Raw genomic sequence first — 18,851 nt, 5'->3', positions numbered from 1 at the left:
TATCCAGTACAGGATATGTGTTGTCACAGTGTTCAAGCAAAACTAGTTCCAATATGAAAGAATTTCATACGATCAACCATAAAAACCTGTGAAGCATGCACGCTACCACTGAGCTACATCCCTAAAGATTGTCAGATCCAGGGGGGCCCCGTGTTATCACATTCACATTCACAGAATGAGAAGTGCGTATGTCTATGGTAGCTCCCTTCGATAGCTCAGTTGGTAGAGTGGAGGACTGTAGGGGTATAGAACTGAAATCCTTAGGTCGCTGGTTCAAATCCGGCTCGAAGGAGCACCTTTTTCCAGAGGCTACCTTCAAGGATCAATAAAGTGTTTTTGATTCTGATGTACAGATGGATGGTTGACCTAAAAGCACAATACTTCCTCCCGAGACATAACAAGAAACAAAAAAAAATAGGTGTGGGAGACAGAGTTAAGCCCTGACAGAATAGAGAACTACAGACAAACCATGTGAAATAGTGCCAAGTGTGACCAGAAGAACTGGAAAAAAAACTAGAACTATAAAGTACAAACCTTTCTTTAAGAAATCTTATTGTGCTCACAAGGGCCCTTATTTATGAAATGTGCATACGACCTAAAACAGGCGTAGGACGGGGGTACGCCGATTCCTACGCAGAGTACGGCATTTATCAATTTGAACGTGAGCGTGGGCTGCGAAAAAAATCTCACGTCTGGTCCCACCTTCATGAGCCGTCTCTCTGCCTGCATATTTGAGTGGGATGCAGGGGACCTCTCTCTGTTACAAGCAACTGGGAGGGGCAAACGGAAGGGACCTCATGGTGGTGCCACTGCTGGACCAGGTGCGCATGGAGCACATCAAGAAGGGGGGTGTTGTCCTGACCAAGTATGGCTGTGCCAGAGGGTCCACGTCTCTGGAATCATTTCATTGCCACCTGACCAGGTTCATTCTGTCTAAGTAGTATGTGTTTCATGATTGTACTTTTGTTTTTGAATGGTAAATGAACCACTGTGCTGGAATTTGTAATCAAAAACATGACCTTTCCCATTTTGACAAACTGTTTTGAACACTTGAGGTATTTCAATGAAGTCTTTGGTCTTGGACAGTTACCTTCCAATCTAAAACTGTATATCCTATTGTCTCTGGAACAATAGTTGGCAGTTGGAGGAGTAATGGCTCTTTACAGTGAATATGCAAAAGAAGATGTTCATAAATTCAGCCCAGGTAAATGCTCAGCCCATATTCACACAGACCTAAACCTACTCACTTAATGCTGGTTACAATATTCTAATAATCAACAATGCCAGAGAAAAATGACAAAGAGTGATAACATTTTCCAATAAAGTATTGGCTTTTTCCTTGCGAAAGTTTTATTCCAATGACATTGACAAATATACCGTTAGTTAAGGTCCCTGTGTGTCTCACGATGTGGAGAGCTGATACATGCAGGTAGTGTGGCCGAGTGGTCTAAGGCGCTGGATTTAGGCTCCAGTCTCTCTGGAGGCGTGGGTTCAAATCCCACCACTGCCATTTGCTGATGTTACATAGGTGAAGACAAACCATATGTTGACTTGAATTTGTATCAGTTACATTATACTCTTATGACATAGCTTGGTGAAGTGACTAAAGTCATTAGTGGCAACGTATTAGACTCCTTGCTGAATCTGTTGTTTTATCTTTACTGGCAATTCCCTGTTTTTAAATGAACACCCAATCTTAAGTGTTCAATGTGAAATACTCATTCATCAACAAAATTGTCGGTAACTATGACGGGGCGCATACGCTACCAATACCATCCAAAGACTGAGACTGCAGGTATATGTTATATGCCCGTATATGTTTAACGTGTTCATATGTTCTGTTAATTTTCACAATATTTAAAATCTTCAGTTAACCTAGTCATTCTCCATTTCCCCACAGTAATCCCTCAGCTTTCTTGTGCGCACATTTTAACATCTAAAACTACGGTGCCATATCTCGCCTAAAACAATATGAGTCATTCCAGTAAGTGAAAAGGAAACTCACATCTACAAAGATAAAGTTGATAGATGTGACTCCCTGATGGTCTAGTGGCTAGGATTCAGCGCTCCCCGCGGCCCGGGTTCAATTCCCGGTCAGAGAATGGTCAGGACTTGACAGATACAGATGTAACATTTGAAAGAGAAACTTTTGGGTTAACTTAGATTTGTCAATTCTTCCTCATTAGTTTAACGCTAGAACCCCAACACTTTTAAAGAGTATCATTTCCTTTAAATCAGACCCCCGACAACTGATGTATCCTTTTGTCGTCTTTGATGGGTCATAAATACTTCATCTGCAATTATATCATAATTCATCTAACAATTATTTTCCTTTTTCAAACAGTAACTAAACCCTGACCAACATTTTTACCTGAAAACCAATGTATGTGAGTGTCAAGTAAAGTTATTGTGGATTCAGGTCCAAATGTGGACATTTTAGTGCAATGCAAAGGTGCATAACAGATTGCTTTCTACTTACCTGGAGCGATGCAGAGCAGGGGGGGGGCAACTAGTCAAGGAACAGCAAGAGACTTGGTATTTAAGACTACAAACTGACTATGTGACAGATGTGTAATCTGTCATGTCCTGCCTTCTGAAGCTCTAGCCAGGCGCCATTCCTCTTCACCATCTACACCACAGACTTCAACTACCACACAGAGTCCTGCCATCTTCAGAAGTTTTCTGATGACTCTGCTGTGGTTGGATGTATCAGCGAGGGGGACGAGGCTGAGTACAGAGCTGTGGGGGGGGGGGGGACTTTGTCACATGGAGTGAGCAGAACCATCTACAGCTCAACGTGGCAAAGACCAGGGAGCTGGTGGTGGATCTAAGGAGAGCCAAGGCAGCAGTGAGCCCTGTTTCCATCCAGGGGGTCAGTGTGGACATTGTGGAGGACTACAAATACCTGGGAGTGCACTTAGACAATAAACTGGACTGGGCCAAGAACACTCAAGCCCTCTACAGGAAGGGCCAAAGCCGTCTCTACTTTCTGAGGAGGCTGAGGTCCTTCAACATCTGCAGGACGATGCTGAGGATGTTTTATGAGTCTGTGGTGGCCAGTGCTATCCTCTTTGCTGTTGCATGCTGGGGCAGCAGGCTGAGGGTAGCGGACGCCAACAGACTCAACAAACTGATCCGCAAGGCCAGTGACGTTGTGGGGGTGGATCTGGACTCTCTGTTGGTGGTGTCAGAGAGGAGGACGCTGTCCAAACTACATGCCATCTTGGACAATGTCTCGCACCCACTCCATGGCTTGCTGCTCAATCACAGGAGCACTTTCAGTGACAGACTCATTCTCCCAAAATGCACCACAGAGCGCCACAGGAAGTTGTTCCTGCCTGTGGCCATCAAACTTTATAACTCCTCGCTCTAAGACACTCAGAGAGGTTGAAACTGGACAATATTATCTGTATTATCTGTTTTGTGCAATAACACTGGCCTGACATGTGTGCAATACTCAACTGCTACAATTATTATTATTATTATTATTATTATTATTATTATTATTATTATTATTATTATTTTACTTTTTACCATTGCAATTCCTAAATTATGTTAATTATGCAAATAATGTATAGTAACATTCGTTTAACTATGTAAATACCGTACATGTCCACACTCCTTATATTTCTTTATTTGTATTTCTACTCTGATATTTATACTATTTGTGCAACTGCAACACAGAGTTTCCCTTCGGGGATCAATAAAGTATTTCTGATTCTGATTCTGAAGGCAATTAAAACTGTTAACATATGGTCTTCCTTATCTTTGTAACGGCCTTTAAGCTTCCCCTGGCAAAATTGTATTGTATTATGTTTATTATGTTTGTATTATATACTTTATATGTCATTAGTGTTCTGTTTCCTATTTTTGCAATAAAGATGACATGAAGAAAAAGAAAAACTCACTGCTGAACAGCTTTGTTTTCATAAATCACATGTGTGAGCCTGCTGGCTCTGGGAGGCGGGGCTTAGGCTCCCATTGGATGTTCCTATCACGCTATGAACCTTGGAAAGGGAACGTGATTGGCTACAACTGGCCTGATTGGCGTGTTGATAGCCAATGAGAGCTGTTTCTAAGATGGCCGCTCAGAGAGATGACGCAGCGTATTGGCGCTCCACAGTGGGAGCGCTTGCTGGACGTCGGGGGCTGTCCCGGGGTGAAAACTAAACCGGAAAAGGCGGGGATAGTTTGATTGTGTAGGCAGCAACATGAGGAATACAAACATACCCAGCAACACGGTGCAGGGCGAGGAGACGGAACGAGGTCGGCACGTGAAGTTAGCAGCTAGTTAGCACGGACTCTACAGGACAATACTCCCAACCTGGATGAATTCTTTACATCTGGGGACATTTCCGGACTACAGGAATATTAACAAGCCAGGAAAGGACGGGGGTGAAGGTTTAGGAGCGCCTACAGGTAGGGAAGCGGCATCATTTTCTCCTTTTCTTCTTCTTTTCTTCAGTATTATGAGCACTAAGATAATGAATAATGTTCCAGTAAATGAAGTGAAGGTTGAACTGCAGAGAATGGACCAATCAGACTGGAGAGGCTGTTCCGTTTCATAATGATAGCCACTGGCCCAGCAGCACGAGGCTTTGAACGCACCTTTGTTCCTTTGATGTTGATCCGGTGTTATGTGCCTTCTGGTTTTCCCCCTCCAGGGGCCTGTTGCACAAAACCACGATAAGGGAATAAGCCGTGATATTCAAGTTGTCCTGGATGAATTGAGCTTTGACGCACGAAGCCAGGTTAAATTAAACCCAGCCAAGTTACCATGGTGATTAATTCTTTGCGACTAACCTGGTCCAGAGCGAGGCTAGCTTCACCTCCTCGTTACTTTCCGTATTATATGTAGGGCTGCACGATTATGGCCAAAATGATTATCATGATTATTTTGATTAATATTGTGATCACGATTATTATCACGGTTATTTGTTGATTTTAACTAAAACTAATTATATTGTCACATAAGGTATTTATAACTGCTTTCACATCCATATTATGCTACATTCTTCTTATGTTGAAGTTATATGTTGTACATATATACAGCTGCAACACATGGAAATGAAAATTATCTGAAATAGCCTAGGATATATTTAAAAAAAAATGACTCACTTGTTTTCAACAATAACTGATAAAGAGAGGGGGGGGAGGGGTTATGCAATGGATGCTACTCACAGAGACGGCTAACTCATTAGGAATGGATGGGGGGGGGGGCGATGGACGTACTCACAGAGAGACGACTGACTCATTAGGATGGATGGGGGGGGCGATGGACGTACTCACTTAGAGACGGCTGACTCATTAGGAATGAATGGGGGGGGGGGTGATGGACGTACTCACAGAGAGACGGCTGACTCATTAGGAATGGATGGGGGGGGGTGATGGACGTACTCAGAGAGTGACGACTGACTCATTAGGAATGGGTCCAGCAGGTTTCGTCCGTCTCACACGCTGTCCTCTACGAAGACAGGTTTGCCCCTTATGCTTAACAACATACAGCTGTGTTAATAATAATTAAAACTGTGGACAAATGTCAGAAGCTCGACATCGGTGCAGTCACCGCTCTGTCTCTGTTGCTGGGGAGCCTGTGTTAGTAAATGGGGGGGGGGGGGGGGGGGGCTGCGGGGAGACTAAGAGTGAGAGACAAACAAAGGCACAGCTTTACAGAAGAAATGGGTCATGTAACGCTAAATTAAACCATATCGATATAAACAACGTTGCTTTGTTTATGGAGAGGCAGCGGATGCGACCTAGAGGAAAGAGCCCTGTAAGCTAACAGACACTAACTAGCACCCTAGAGCCCTGTGAGCTAACAGACACTAACTAGCACCCTAGAGCCCTGTAAGCTAACAGACACTAACTAGCACCCTAGAGCCCTGTGAGCTAACAGACACTAACTAGCACTCTAGAGTAGGGCTGCACGATTATGGCCAAAATGATAATCGCGATTATTTTGATCAAAATTTTGATCGCGATTATTCTCACGATTATTTGTTGATTTTAACCAAAACAAATTTTATTGTCACATAGGCTATTTATAACTGCGAGAGGGAGTGTGATGGACGCTACTCACAGAGAGACGGCTGATCATTATGAACGGGTCCAGCACGGGTCGAACGGGGGATACACACGTCGTGTGTATTAAACGTCTGTATCTTCACTGCGCTGCATTTTTATGAACTATGATATTCTGGCCATGGGTCACATCTCTGGTCCTGGTCCAGGCTTCGGTCCAGCAGCTCCGTCTCACGCTGTTACCAACTGAAGTTAGTTGCATTCAAAAACGTCTTCTGTGTTCTTCGCCGTAGCGGCCGCGATAACAGTTACCCGCGGAAACACTGGTACAAATACAGGTTTAACCCCTCATACTTAACAATATACAGCTGTGTTAATGAAAAATTAAAACTGTAGACAAATATCAGAAGTGTGCACCGGCGGCCGCTGTGTGGCGGAGCGCGGACAGTAAGAGGAGAGAGAGTAGGACGAGAGAGCGTAGGACGAGAGAGCGTAGAAAGATCCGACACAGGCACGGCTTTACAGACGAAATGGGTTGTGTAACGCAAAATTAAACCATATCCATATAAACAGCATTGCAGCGAATGCGAGGACATTAGCACCGGTGCGTCCTAGAGGAGCTAACAACTAACAGACGCTACTAGCTAACAGCTAACAGACGATGACTAGCACCGGTCACTGCTGTTGTCTGAAAAACAACAAATGGGACAACGTGTTGCGTTTACTGGTAAACTGGTAAACCTTGAGACTGACGTATTACCGACTGCTATCTGTTGAGTTTTCCTCCCGCTACTCTGTCCTCTGTGACTGTCTACATCTAGAAACTTAGCTGCACGGGGTGCAGTGAACTACTCTGACTGGCTCATGAGCAGACGGCTTTACGGAGCGGGAGATTGGCTTTGCAAAAAACACGGAGCGTTCTATGAAATGACGCTTTATAAAAAATAATCGCTTGATCACGCAAATTTGATCGTGGGAAGTCCAAATCGTGATCGCGATTAAAATTCGATTAATTGTGCAGCCCTACTCTAGAGCCCTGTGAGCTAACAGACACTAACTAGCACCCTAGAGTAGGGTGACCAGACGTCCCCCAAATTCACTCACACCTCCCATTAGTTCTTCTAACCCTTGTATCATTATCTCTGCATGTCCCCCCTCCCCCTCCTTGGGTCTACTAAAGGCACCTTCAGCAGACGGCAAGCTGGCGACCAGAGCAGGAAAAAAGCGCAAGAAGGAGGAGGAGGTGGAAGAGGAAGAAGAGGAATATGTGGTGGAGAAGGTTTTGGACCGCAGAGTGGTGAAGGGAAGAGTGGAGTTTCTGCTGAAATGGAAGGGGTTCTCAGAGTAAGTATAATATATATATAATATTATTATTATAATTATTATATTATGATTATATAATAATATTAATGCTTGGTGTTCTTGGTCCTGAGATATATAATATATATTTACATATTGCAAATAGGTGTCAGCGTGGTATCATGCCCCCAAAGTTGAAGGTTTGGTATTTTGACACTATGTTGCAGACCCACAAATAACCTTACAAGATGGCAATAGAAAAAAGGAATAATAGGAATGACAATTAGAGTAAGAATGGATTGTCTAAAAACAAAGTGTGAGGAGATGTTCTTCTGTCTGCACTCACCTTTCCAGTGAGGAGAACACATGGGAGCCACAAGACAACCTGGACCTGGACCTTATCACTGAGTACATGCAGAGACACGAGGAGACGGAGGAGAAGAAGAAGGAGGGCAAGAGGAAAGGTGTCAGGGAGGAGGAGGTGAGTGAAGGAAAGAGGGTACTCCAGACTGAAGAGTCCCAAAAATCTAATCTCAATACTAATGAATGCACACAGAGGGTTTAACAAATGTCTTTTAGGATTTATGTATCATACGTAATTCCTCAAAGAAAAAAACGGTAGTCAATTAAACTGCGGCCCTCTGATAGTGGTCTGGGGGGGGGCAACAGGGATAAATAAAGGCCGGGAAAAATCAGTTTTGATAATCTCCTCGGTGCCTTTCATATAATGTGCAGTCACGTTTATCGTAATGTACATTTCTACCAATTTAACTTAACAGATTCAACAATATATTCATGCTTTGTATTTCTGGATTATGGTTCTCATGTAGAGTATTATTTTTTGTGATCAAATTTAGATTTTTGATCTAATAAGAAACAAAGAGTGCCAACCAATCCCTGAGTCGGAGAGGCTGATGACCCCTACAGATACTAGATCAAGGTCAACTGGGAGTCAAACACTCCACAAAGAAAAGTTTCCAGCACTACCAATCCCAGACCATCCCCGGTTGTTCCTGCCTGGCTCAAGGCCGCCAACAAAAAGGCCACGCTGATATTCAATCCAAACTTTATTAACACACACACAGAGCGTAACCATGGTTATGCAGCAGTGGAACTTAGACACAGACATGCTGTGAATGATGCTTCTGGTTTTACTTAGCTTACTACACCATGGCGCCTTACTAACTCACTCACTCTGTCTGTTGATCTACAAACGCAGATCAATGGACATGCATGTATTTTGTGGGGAGGTGTATGAGGCCACCCCCCTTTCGACCAATCATTACATCTTTGTATCCAAAACCTTTACATACAGTTGTGTTCAGAATAACAGCTGTGTTTTTAAAGAAGTGAATAATGCTCCAAATCCTTAGAATAGCTTTTAATTCCATAATACCAATGCATTAGGAACACTGCCCATTCATTTCCAAATCAGAACACGACCAACATTGATCAAGTCTGTGTTCTACCTTTACAGGAAATGAAGAAAATGGAATATTAGCAGTATTTGCAGTTTTCTTTACAAACTCAAATGTTTACTGTATAAACTGGGAAAATGTGTCAGCGTTTTAATCCCTGCACTAATATTTAGTTGCATAACCATTATTTCTGAGAACTGCTTCATATCTGTGTTGCCTGGAGTCACCTGTGAACAGGTATTCCAGCCCAGGACCATTGAACTACATCCCATAATTCCTCTGCATTACTGGATTTGGCCTCAGAAACAGCATTTATGATGTCACCCTACAAGTGTTCTCTAGGATTAAGGTCCAGGGATTGGGCTGGCCCCTCCATAACATCCATCTGGTTCATCTGGAACCAAGACTTTGCTCCTTCCTGGTGTGTTTGGGTCCTTGTCTTGTTGAAAGACCCGTTTCAAAGGCATTTCCTCTTCAGCATAAGGCAACGTGACCTCTTCAAGTATTCTGATGTATGGGAACTGATCCATGATCCCTGGTATGTGATAAACAGGCCCAACACCACAGTATGAGAAACATCCCATAACCAGCATGCTTTACTGTCTTCACAGTGGACTGGGGCTTGATTTCAGTGCAGGGGGGTCGGAGGACAAACTGTCTGTGGCTCCTAGACCCAAAAAGAACAATTTCCCTCTCATCAGTCCCCAGGATGTTGCTCCATTTCTCCTTTGACCAGTCAATGTGTCCTTTGGTTGTTTCCCACGTCGGTCAGGCGTTGGATGCCATTTCAAGGCATTTGAAATGATTTTGGCAGAGCAGCTTATAATCTTCTGCACTTCTTTATATGTGTTCCCCTCTCATATCAACTTTTTAATCAAAGTCCTCTGTTCCTCAGAGCAATGTCTGGAACGAGCCATTTTGCTGAGTATTTCAGCGTGAAATGCACTATAACCAGCATGCACAACATGTACTTCCTTCCTTCCTTAAATATGTATATATACAGTATATAGATTAATTATTGGCCATAACTGACACCTGTTTCTTCACAGAATCAATCAGCTCACTAATTGAACACAACACTGCTATTATTTTCAACATGCTCCTTTCAATTACAGATTCAATTCCACAGAATGAGCAGCATGCATGTCATGACTGTTGGTTTTCTAGGACTTTTATTATTTGCCTTGTAGAAATATCACTTTTACCAAAAAATATGATTTATGAGTTTAGTGATGCTATTATTTTGAACACAACTGTACATCAAAGCTATTTTTTAAACATCCATGACCACGACATATGTGCCTGTGTTCTTCAGAGGAGTCAGTGATCCTCAGCAGTTTTATTCCCGAGCACAGCAGAAAGCTCTGCTGAGCTTCAGAAATGCTTGAGGAAATGGAGCTTGTGTGGACAATACCACATTACACTACTATGTTACTACTTACACAATACTGCTGGCTATACACATTTGATTTAGCAAAAACGACAACCTCAAACAAAAGGTTAAAGTTCAACTGGTGCCCCTCATTGCTAATGGCCATCAGGAACAATGGTTCCAATTTACTTTACTGGAGTAGAGCTGTTCCAGCAACATGAAGACAACACGGTAACCCCTACAGATACCACTGAAAGCTTAAAATCTTTTACAACTTTCCCGACACTAAACATCCTGAATGATCCCCCATTTGTTACTAAACATCTGGCTAAAGGCTGGCAACACATGGAGGCCACACATAAATTGATCAAAAGTAGTTTATCACAAACTAACCAACACTGGATGTTACATTTACCATAAAGCAACTCCATAATAGTGATGTTGGCAGATAATTAAGAAAGGTAATGCGTCAGTCAAACAATGTTCCATAGACATGCTCTAAATGTTGTTTCTAGTTTAAGATAGAGCTCTACAGCATGGCACCTCACTAACTCACTCTCTTGGTTTTTCTCTGTTGATAGAAACGGAGAGGAAGAGGAGTCAAACGTCACCGCTGTCAGCACTGTGACAAATCCTTCACAACATCAGGATATTTAAGATTCATCAGAGAGTTCACACTGGAGAGGAAACGTACAGCTGTAATCAATGTGGGGCAGCTTTCATACTACAAAGTACCCTAAAAACTCACCAGCGCATTCACACTGGAGAGAAGCCGTACAGCTGTGAACAATGTGGGAAAACCTTTTCTCATAGTGGTAACCTTAAAACTCACCAGCGCATTCACACTGGAGAGAAGCCGTACAGCTGTGAACAATGTGGGCAAACCTTTTCTAAGAGTGGTCACCTTAAAACTCACCATCGTATTCACACTGGAGAGAAGCCGTACTGGTGTGAACAATGTGGGGAAACGTTTTCTCGGAGTGGTCACCTTAAAACTCACCAGCGCATTCACACTGGAGAGAAACCTTACAGCTGTGAACAATGTGGGGAAACCTTTTCTCATAGTGGTAGCCTTAAAACTCACCAGCGCATTCACACTGGAGAGAAGCCTTACAGCTGTGAACAATGTGGGCAAACCTTTTCTAAGAGTGGTCACCTTAAAACTCACCATCGTATTCACACTGGAGAGAAGCCGTACAGCTGTGAACAATGTGGGAAAACATTTTCTCAGAGTGGTACCCTTAAATCTCACCAGCGTATTCACACTGGAGAGAAGCCGTACTGGTGTGAACAATGTGGGAAAACCTTTTCTCGTAGTAGTCACCTTAAAACTCACCAACGCATTCACTCTGCCTCGTTGTGAACATGTTTCAGAGCCAAGCTGTTTCCTCCTCATGCCCTGATAGCTGTGTTGTTATATTCTGATCTTCTCTCCACATTGAAGGCTGACCAGCAGTAACTTTATCTTCTGATCAACATGTATGTTATTGTGGATCAGCTGGACTGTTTCTGCCTGTCCTCAGAACCCTTTACCATTTAGGGACCAGAATCGGTGCCTGAACCCATACTTTTAAAAATACATTTTTTAAATTTATATATTTAAAAAAAGACGGAGCACAAAAAGACAGTCAGCAACATTTAAGAACGGCTTGTTTATTGCTATATGGTCCAAATTAAATTAAAAAATGTAGCAACATATTTCTGTAGTAAATTGCTGCTAAATGACAAAAACAACCACTAGATGGAAAAAGGCAGCGCCGGTGTTTTAGTAGCACCAAAATGAGGCCCCTAAATCCCCGTTACTTTTCGGTCCGATAGATACCGGGTGTTAAGGCACCGGTGCCGTACTAGCTCCGGGTTTCGGTACCCAACCCTAACCACAATGTACCCACAGTGGGAAGGAGAAGGCCCAAAGGAGAAACGTTAAGACGTTTAAAGATGTTTTAGTTGGAAAACGTAGACATGTTTGAAACTTTTATTTTGGTAAAAACTTTCTTCTCATCTCTATAAATATAAAAATAAATTTGGGCTGACAAGAAGTCAGTGTAATTTTCTTTTAAGGAATACATTTTTGTCACCCTTATATATTTCTAAACTCCCAAAAGTTGGTAAAAACTCTAACCTTTGAGCATTGTGAGTTTAATAAGCGCAAATTCAATATTTGTTTAAATTTGTCCTCTCCTCATTACCAACATACTAGAAGTCAGCCATTTTGAATTGTACGCTCTCAAATTATTGTTTTGTAGTTTAACATGTTTTCCAACTTGGTGGAATTTCATTTAATAATCTTTGTCTGACATTTCACATTTTCTGTGACTGAATGTGGTTTTAAATCTGTTGAGGTCTGTTCAGACTGAAATTAAAGACCCTGATGATGTTTTACAAAATCAGATAATAGAAAGCAAACTTGTAAATAACATCAAGGATTGAATTGTTTTAAATGTTTTGTAATGTGGAACAATTAAATACATAAAAAAAAATAAACAAGGCCTCGTGCTGAATATTTGTGACTTGATTTGGTGGATTTATCCTTCCTGCCGTTTCTGTGTTTAAACTCCTTGATAAGAGAACGTTTCCATCCACTAAAAGTGCTGAAAAAGAAGATTATTATTCAAAGTGTGTGACAACATTATGGGATGGATCCCTACAGAGATAGAGCTTTTAGTTAAAGAGTAAGATCATTTTAGTTTATCATAAAACATCACCCAACCCACCAGACTCCATGTAATAATCACTATTTTTAGCGTGTATAGAGCAGCATATCTCCACCAGACTCCATGTAAATAATCACTGTATCTAAAACAAAAGACATTTTAGTAACTATTTGACATTGAATCTTTGGTCAATATAAAATGCAACCCCCCCACCCTTTGATTGTTTCCTATTGATGAGTGACATTCATATCCCTCAATCTCCACCAACTCCTGTTGTTTATATAGGACAGCTGAAGACATGTAAGGGCAGAGAGAGAGGGAATGACATGCAGCAAACGCCCTCTTCACCAACTGAGCTACCCGGGCGTCCCACACCCACATATTCTAATGTTATTGGAACAAAACTTTCGCAAGGCAAAAACAAATACTTTATTGAAAAATAATAAAAATAATAATACATTTTATTTAACAGCGCCTTTCTAAGCACTCAGGGTCGCTTTACAGACAAAAAAAAGACAGATACAGGCAACTGAAAAGTATAAACAGTTATGAAAAAATGACAGGAAGAGTGTATTTACAAATAAGAAAGCTGGAACAGGTGGGTTTTGAGTCTGGTTTTGAACAGGGGGAGAGAGTCGATACTGCGGAGGACAGGTGGGAGTCAGTTCCAGAGCTGGGGAGCAGAGCAGCTGAAGGCTCTGGTCCCCATGGTGACAAGTCAAGCTGGGGGGACAGTGAGGTGGATGGAGGAGGAAGATCTGAGGGAGCGTGAGGGGACGGCGATGTGAAGGAGTTCTGATAGATATGGAGGAGCAAGGTTATGGATGGCTTTGAAAGTATGGAGAAGGATTTTAAATTGTATTCTGAATTGAACTGGAAGCCAATGGAGCTGCTGGAGGACAGGGGTTATATGATGGAAAGGGGGTTCTGGTGACGACACGAGCTGCTGAGTTCTGAAGAAGTTGAAGTTTATGGAAAGAGGCCAAAAAGAGAGTTACAGTAGTCAAGGCGGGAGGTGACGAGGCTGTGGATAAGGATGGAGGCAGTGTGAGTGGTAAGGGAGGGACGGAGGCGGTTAATGTTGCGTAGGTGGAAGTATGCAGACCGGCAGATATTATTTATGTGAGACTGAAAGGATAAGGAGGAGTCGAGGATTACGCCCAGATTCTTGTCCTGAGGGGAAGGGGAGACCAAGGAGTTGTCAATTGGTAGAGTGAAACTGTTGATGAAAAAATGCCAGTACTTTATTAAAAAATGTTATCACTCTTTGTCATTTTCTCTGGCATTGTTGATTTGAGTAGTGAGTAGCTTTAGGGCTGTGTGAAAATGGGCCAAGCAGTGGTAGTAGTAGTCTAAATGTAGCTGTGGTAAACAATTAGCAGCTGGTAGATAAATCTCCCCATCTGGGTTATGGTCCCAGCACACTTCCGCTGCGCCACTCTGCTCTCCTTAACCTGCCCAGGAGCTGTTAAATCTGTGATTCACATTTTGAGGGTAGGTTTGGGAAGGACCAAGGTTCCAACAGCTATCTTTTATGTGAGCTTCCTGATTGCTTACACGTTAACTATTCACATTGGTGTTTTAAAAAAGGCAGTGATTTTAGCTTTGATTTACTCATCAGCTCTTTTTTGAAGGGATTTTAGACCTGGAACGAGCCATCTTTTATTTACTGTGGAGGTCCAAGTGGGAACGAGTGCAAAAAAGAGTGATGAAGAAGCCAAAGGAGAAAGGAGGGAAAAGAGTGCCGGACCTGTTATTGTTTTTAGGGAGTAGATTTACAGCTATACACTTTGCAAATCAGTGTCTCACCCTGGCCGCCATCAAAGATGCCATTTGGACCTCCAGAAACTTGCTGGTATTTCTGTTTAGTCTTTGGTCTTGGACAGTTACCTGCAATCTAAAACTGTATATCCTATTGTCTCTGGAACAATAGTTGGCAGTTGGAGGAGTAATGGCTCTTTACAGTGAATATGCAAAAGAAGATGTTCACAAGTTCAGCCCAGGTAAATGCTCAGCCCATATTCACACAGACCTAAACCTACTCACTTAATGCTGGTTACAATATTCTAATAATCAACAATGCCAGAGAAAAATGACAAAGTGTGATAACATTTTTTAATAAAGTATTGGCTTTTTCCTTGCAAAGGTTTTTTCCCAATAACATTTACAAGCATACCGTTAGTTACGGTGCCTGTGTTTGTCACGATGTGGAGAGCTGATGTTTGCAGGTAGTGTGGCCGAGTGGTCTAAGGTGCTGGATTTAGGCTCCAGTCTCTCTGGAGGCGTGGGTTCAAATCCCACCACAGCGATGTAAATATACATCGCTGGAAGCAACCAATGTGATGTCTTACAGCTGTGTCATTTGCCTGAACTTGGTGAAGTAACTAGAATCATCCATCAATCACCTTGCTGAGATTGTTCTTGTTAACCTGAGGTTCAACAATTCGTGAAACCTTCCTTTCCAGCACTTTGGAGAAGAAAATCAACAAATAATTGCAATAGTTAATCGTGATCTCTAATGTCGTTATCATTTTGGCCATAACGTGCAGCTCAAAGAGATTTTATCAAACCAGGTTGGGCAAGTAACCTTTCTGCTGACTTCTTACAAATAAAGCAAGTAACACAACTCAAAGAAAGCTACTGTGATGGCTGGGAATCAACCCAGGTCAACTGCTTGGAAGGCAGCTATGCTCACCACTATACCACCATCACTGGACATACAATGTTCACTTCAAATCTTGTAATACATCTGGGTATGAGACTGAGACTGAAAGTCCCTCCAGGGGGTCCTGTGTTATCACATCACGGAATGGGAAGTGTGTGTGTGTGCTAGCTCCCTTCGATAGCTCAGTTGGTAGAGCGGAGGACTGTAGAGGCATAAAGCTGAAATCTTTGGTTCACTGGTCAAAGGAGAGTTTTTTCCAGAGTTTCCCTTCAGGGATCAATAAAGAATTTCTGATTCTGATGTAGAGATGGACGGACGACCCAAAAGCATAATACTTCTTGCCGGACATAACATGAAACAAAAAAAAGAGGTGGGGTAGATATGAGCGCAGAAATCCTTTTACGACAGGCTTTACGTGATATTCATGAAACGTTCGTATCACACCAATCAGAGCGTAAGAATGATCGTACATTGATAAATGCAGCGGCTGGAAAGCGACTTGATTTTGCCACTAAGAAGTGATAGTAGTATTGTGATGAATTTGCCTCGCGCGTGACACTCTTTTCCATCATATTCAATAACTAAACCAGATTATTCAATCCATTCCTCTACTTAAATGCAAAGTAGTCTCATCCAGGACCTAAAGCACCCTAAGCGAGAATCATAAACCTAGACCAATGAACAAGGAGAGTCATGTCCTGCTCATTGTTCCTCATATCTTTTCCCAGTTTTTTTCTATTGCGTGCAGTTGAAGCAGGATATGAAAATTGCCAACATGCTGTACTACAATTGTGCTGGCTCCTAATCTGGGTTAATTTAACAAAAACTGGATTTAAAGTACAGATTGGGTTGGAACAGCACCTTGCTTCAGGGCTCGTCCGGGAGTTGACCCGGGACCTCTCGCACCCGAAGCGAGAATCATACCCCTAGACCAACGAGCCACGTAAGCATAACTTATTAGCAATTTCCATCAAGTAAATGTGACCAGTCAGTGACTCGAAAGCCAACCGTTAAGAAGTTTGTTTGGCATGAAGTGTTTTTATGGCTCCACTGCCAGACTGAGCTTTCTGATTATATTGGACTAAAGACTACTTTTGAAGCAAAACATTTTACCAAGATTGGAACTTGAATTTTTTGGTCAAAAGTGACAGCAGATAAGCCTAGTTTCCACCATTTATTGGACGACAGACTACTTTTGTCAAAATTAGAAATTGAATATTGGTAAAAAAGAAATGCAGTTTGAAAGAGGAAATGCAGCTTGGATTTGTCACTGACTTGAAAGACTATGGTCAGGTAGATTGGCATGGGGTCTTTTCACGGCTCCACTGCCCGACTCAGCTTAACGATCTCATTTGACAACAGGAAGAATTTGATACAAAATATTTTTACCAAAACAAAGACTTGATTTTGTCAGTAAAAAGTGATAGTATAATGTAACAGCTCTCCACATGACACACACAGGGACCGTGACTAACATTACGTTTGTTAATATCACCAGACATAAGGCCACTTGGGTTATCTTTGGGCTGCTCTATGGTCTTCTGCAGAAGGATAAATCCCAGAGTTGGCTCACTCCAGGTTATTTAAACAACAAACATCCCTGGGTGGACTTGAACCACCATCCTTTCAGTTAACAGCCGACTGCGCTGACCTATTGCGCCACAGAGACTGCGCCTGTCTGATGTTTTATGAGCGGGAGCTCGATCTTTAAGCCACAAGCATTTGCTTTATGGCTTTTTGAGGTCGTGCTGCACATGTCTGCTTATCAGGCTATTTTCCTGTTACTCAGAAATTGGGGAAGCTGACTCATGTGGAAATGGAGAAGCTGGACGTGCATTGTCTTGTTCTTACATGTCAATTGGATTCTGACTTTCAATTCAATATTTGGCATCCAAGAAAATTTCAGAACTGATGATGTATCAGTCATTTTGCTGGTGGTTTCTTGGTCACAGCAACAAGCTGATCATTGACATACAGTTGCACGCCACGTATCACAAAACTGTTGGGTGGGGCCTATGTATTTGCTTGTATTACATCAAGTGACCTGCATACCAATGACTGCAAAGATTAATATGTATATGGTTTGCAGAACTGTACCTTCTAATAGACATAAGACCACTTGGGTTATCTTTGGCTGCACTATGGTCTTCTGCAGAAGTGTAAAGACCAGATTTGTCTCTCTCCAGGTTATTTAAGCAGCAAACGTCCCTGGGTGGACTTGAACCACCATTCTTTCGGTTAACAGCCGACTGCGCTGACCTATTGCGCCACAGAGACTGCATCTATCTGATGTTTTATGAGCGGGAGCTCGATCTTTAAGCCACAAGCATTTGCTTTATGGCTGTCTGTTAAAACATGAACAGAGACAACTTCTCTTTGTTGAAGCATTATTACAATCAAGCATCAGGATATACATGGGGGGGGCTCTGCTATGGCTGTGTGTGGTAATAAAAGAAATACATAACATTGTAAAGGCTACCATACACAAGGCATAGGAATCATATATGCTAGTAAATAATAACAATAAACCCAATTCAATAATTATCTTAATGAGCAAGGACATTTAACAATGGCCATTATATCGAATCAGGCAGGTGTAAGCTAGCTAACAGGTGTAACCTAGGTAACAGGTGAAGACACACAAACAAGCTAACTTTTAAATTTGCCAGAACTACAGACCAATACAACAACAGGCTTAAATGAACTGACAACATCAGTTCTAGGACTTACAGTTCTCAAAGACGCACACAATCTCAGTTGATTATCCTCCGGACAACTAGTCTCTTGCTCTTTCTCTCACAATCACACCTGATATACGACTTTTAGTACAAAACTAAAGTAACAAGCCAATTTATAAAATGTAAGGAGTAGAAAGTGCAAATTGTAGTAGACTGCCTCAGTCTGTGGATCCTTATGGAGGAAGCTTGATTGATTGATATACTGCTTTATTTGTACCATAACAGAGATCTAATATTGTATTAAACCAGGTTGGCAAGTAACCTTTCTGGTTACTTCTTGACAATAGAGTAAGTAATAGCACTCACAAAAACTACTGCAAAGGCTGGAATCAACCAGGTCAAGTGCTTGGAAGGCAGTTACCTAAAGCACCCTAAGTAAGTAAAGGATTAATAAAGATAAGTCTAAGTCATCTCAGAAAACAGTTTTAAAAAACTGAAAATCTTCAGGGATGTAGCTCAGTGGTAGAGGCATGCTTTACATGTATGAGGACCTGCTCTCCAGCAGTATTATGGTAGAGTCTTTTAAAAGAGCTGCAAAGATATTACCTCCTGTGGTAATCTGACTGGTAGGTTTATAGAACGTAGTGGTAGACTAGACCTCCTGTTACACAAACTAAGCGGTGTGCTCTTTCTTTTATACCTCAGACTATCAGACAGCACAACAAGCACTTTAAATGCACTTTA

The 18,851-nt window shown here is 42.1% G+C and overlaps 5 non-coding genes across 5 annotated transcripts; 3 read left to right on the top strand and 2 right to left on the bottom strand.

Moving 5' to 3' along the window:
- The first annotated feature begins 204 nt into the window (after positions 1-204).
- Positions 205-292, top strand: trnay-gua (transfer RNA tyrosine (anticodon GUA)). The gene is given in 2 exon segments: positions 205-241; positions 257-292. It is a non-coding gene; the product is annotated as a tRNA-Tyr (tRNA).
- A 1,136-nt stretch (positions 293-1,428) lies between these two features.
- trnal-uag (transfer RNA leucine (anticodon UAG)) lies at positions 1,429-1,510 on the top strand. The gene has a single exon. It is a non-coding gene; the product is annotated as a tRNA-Leu (tRNA).
- A 13,481-nt stretch (positions 1,511-14,991) lies between these two features.
- trnal-uag (transfer RNA leucine (anticodon UAG)) lies at positions 14,992-15,073 on the top strand. The gene has a single exon. It is a non-coding gene; the product is annotated as a tRNA-Leu (tRNA).
- A 1,226-nt stretch (positions 15,074-16,299) lies between these two features.
- Positions 16,300-16,370, bottom strand: trnap-cgg (transfer RNA proline (anticodon CGG)). The gene has a single exon. It is a non-coding gene; the product is annotated as a tRNA-Pro (tRNA).
- Positions 16,371-17,632: 1,262 nt separating this feature from the next.
- On the bottom strand, positions 17,633-17,706 carry trnan-guu (transfer RNA asparagine (anticodon GUU)). Its single transcript has one exon. It is a non-coding gene; the product is annotated as a tRNA-Asn (tRNA).
- Between the last annotated feature and the right edge of the window lie 1,145 nt (positions 17,707-18,851).

The sequence above is a fragment of the Etheostoma spectabile genome, unplaced genomic scaffold (assembly GCF_008692095.1).
Source record: "Etheostoma spectabile isolate EspeVRDwgs_2016 unplaced genomic scaffold, UIUC_Espe_1.0 scaffold00018948, whole genome shotgun sequence".
Classification (NCBI taxonomy): Eukaryota; Metazoa; Chordata; class Actinopteri; order Perciformes; family Percidae; genus Etheostoma; species Etheostoma spectabile.
Note: the sequence above shows the minus strand (reverse complement) of the source record. Positions and strands in the feature narration are given on the sequence as shown.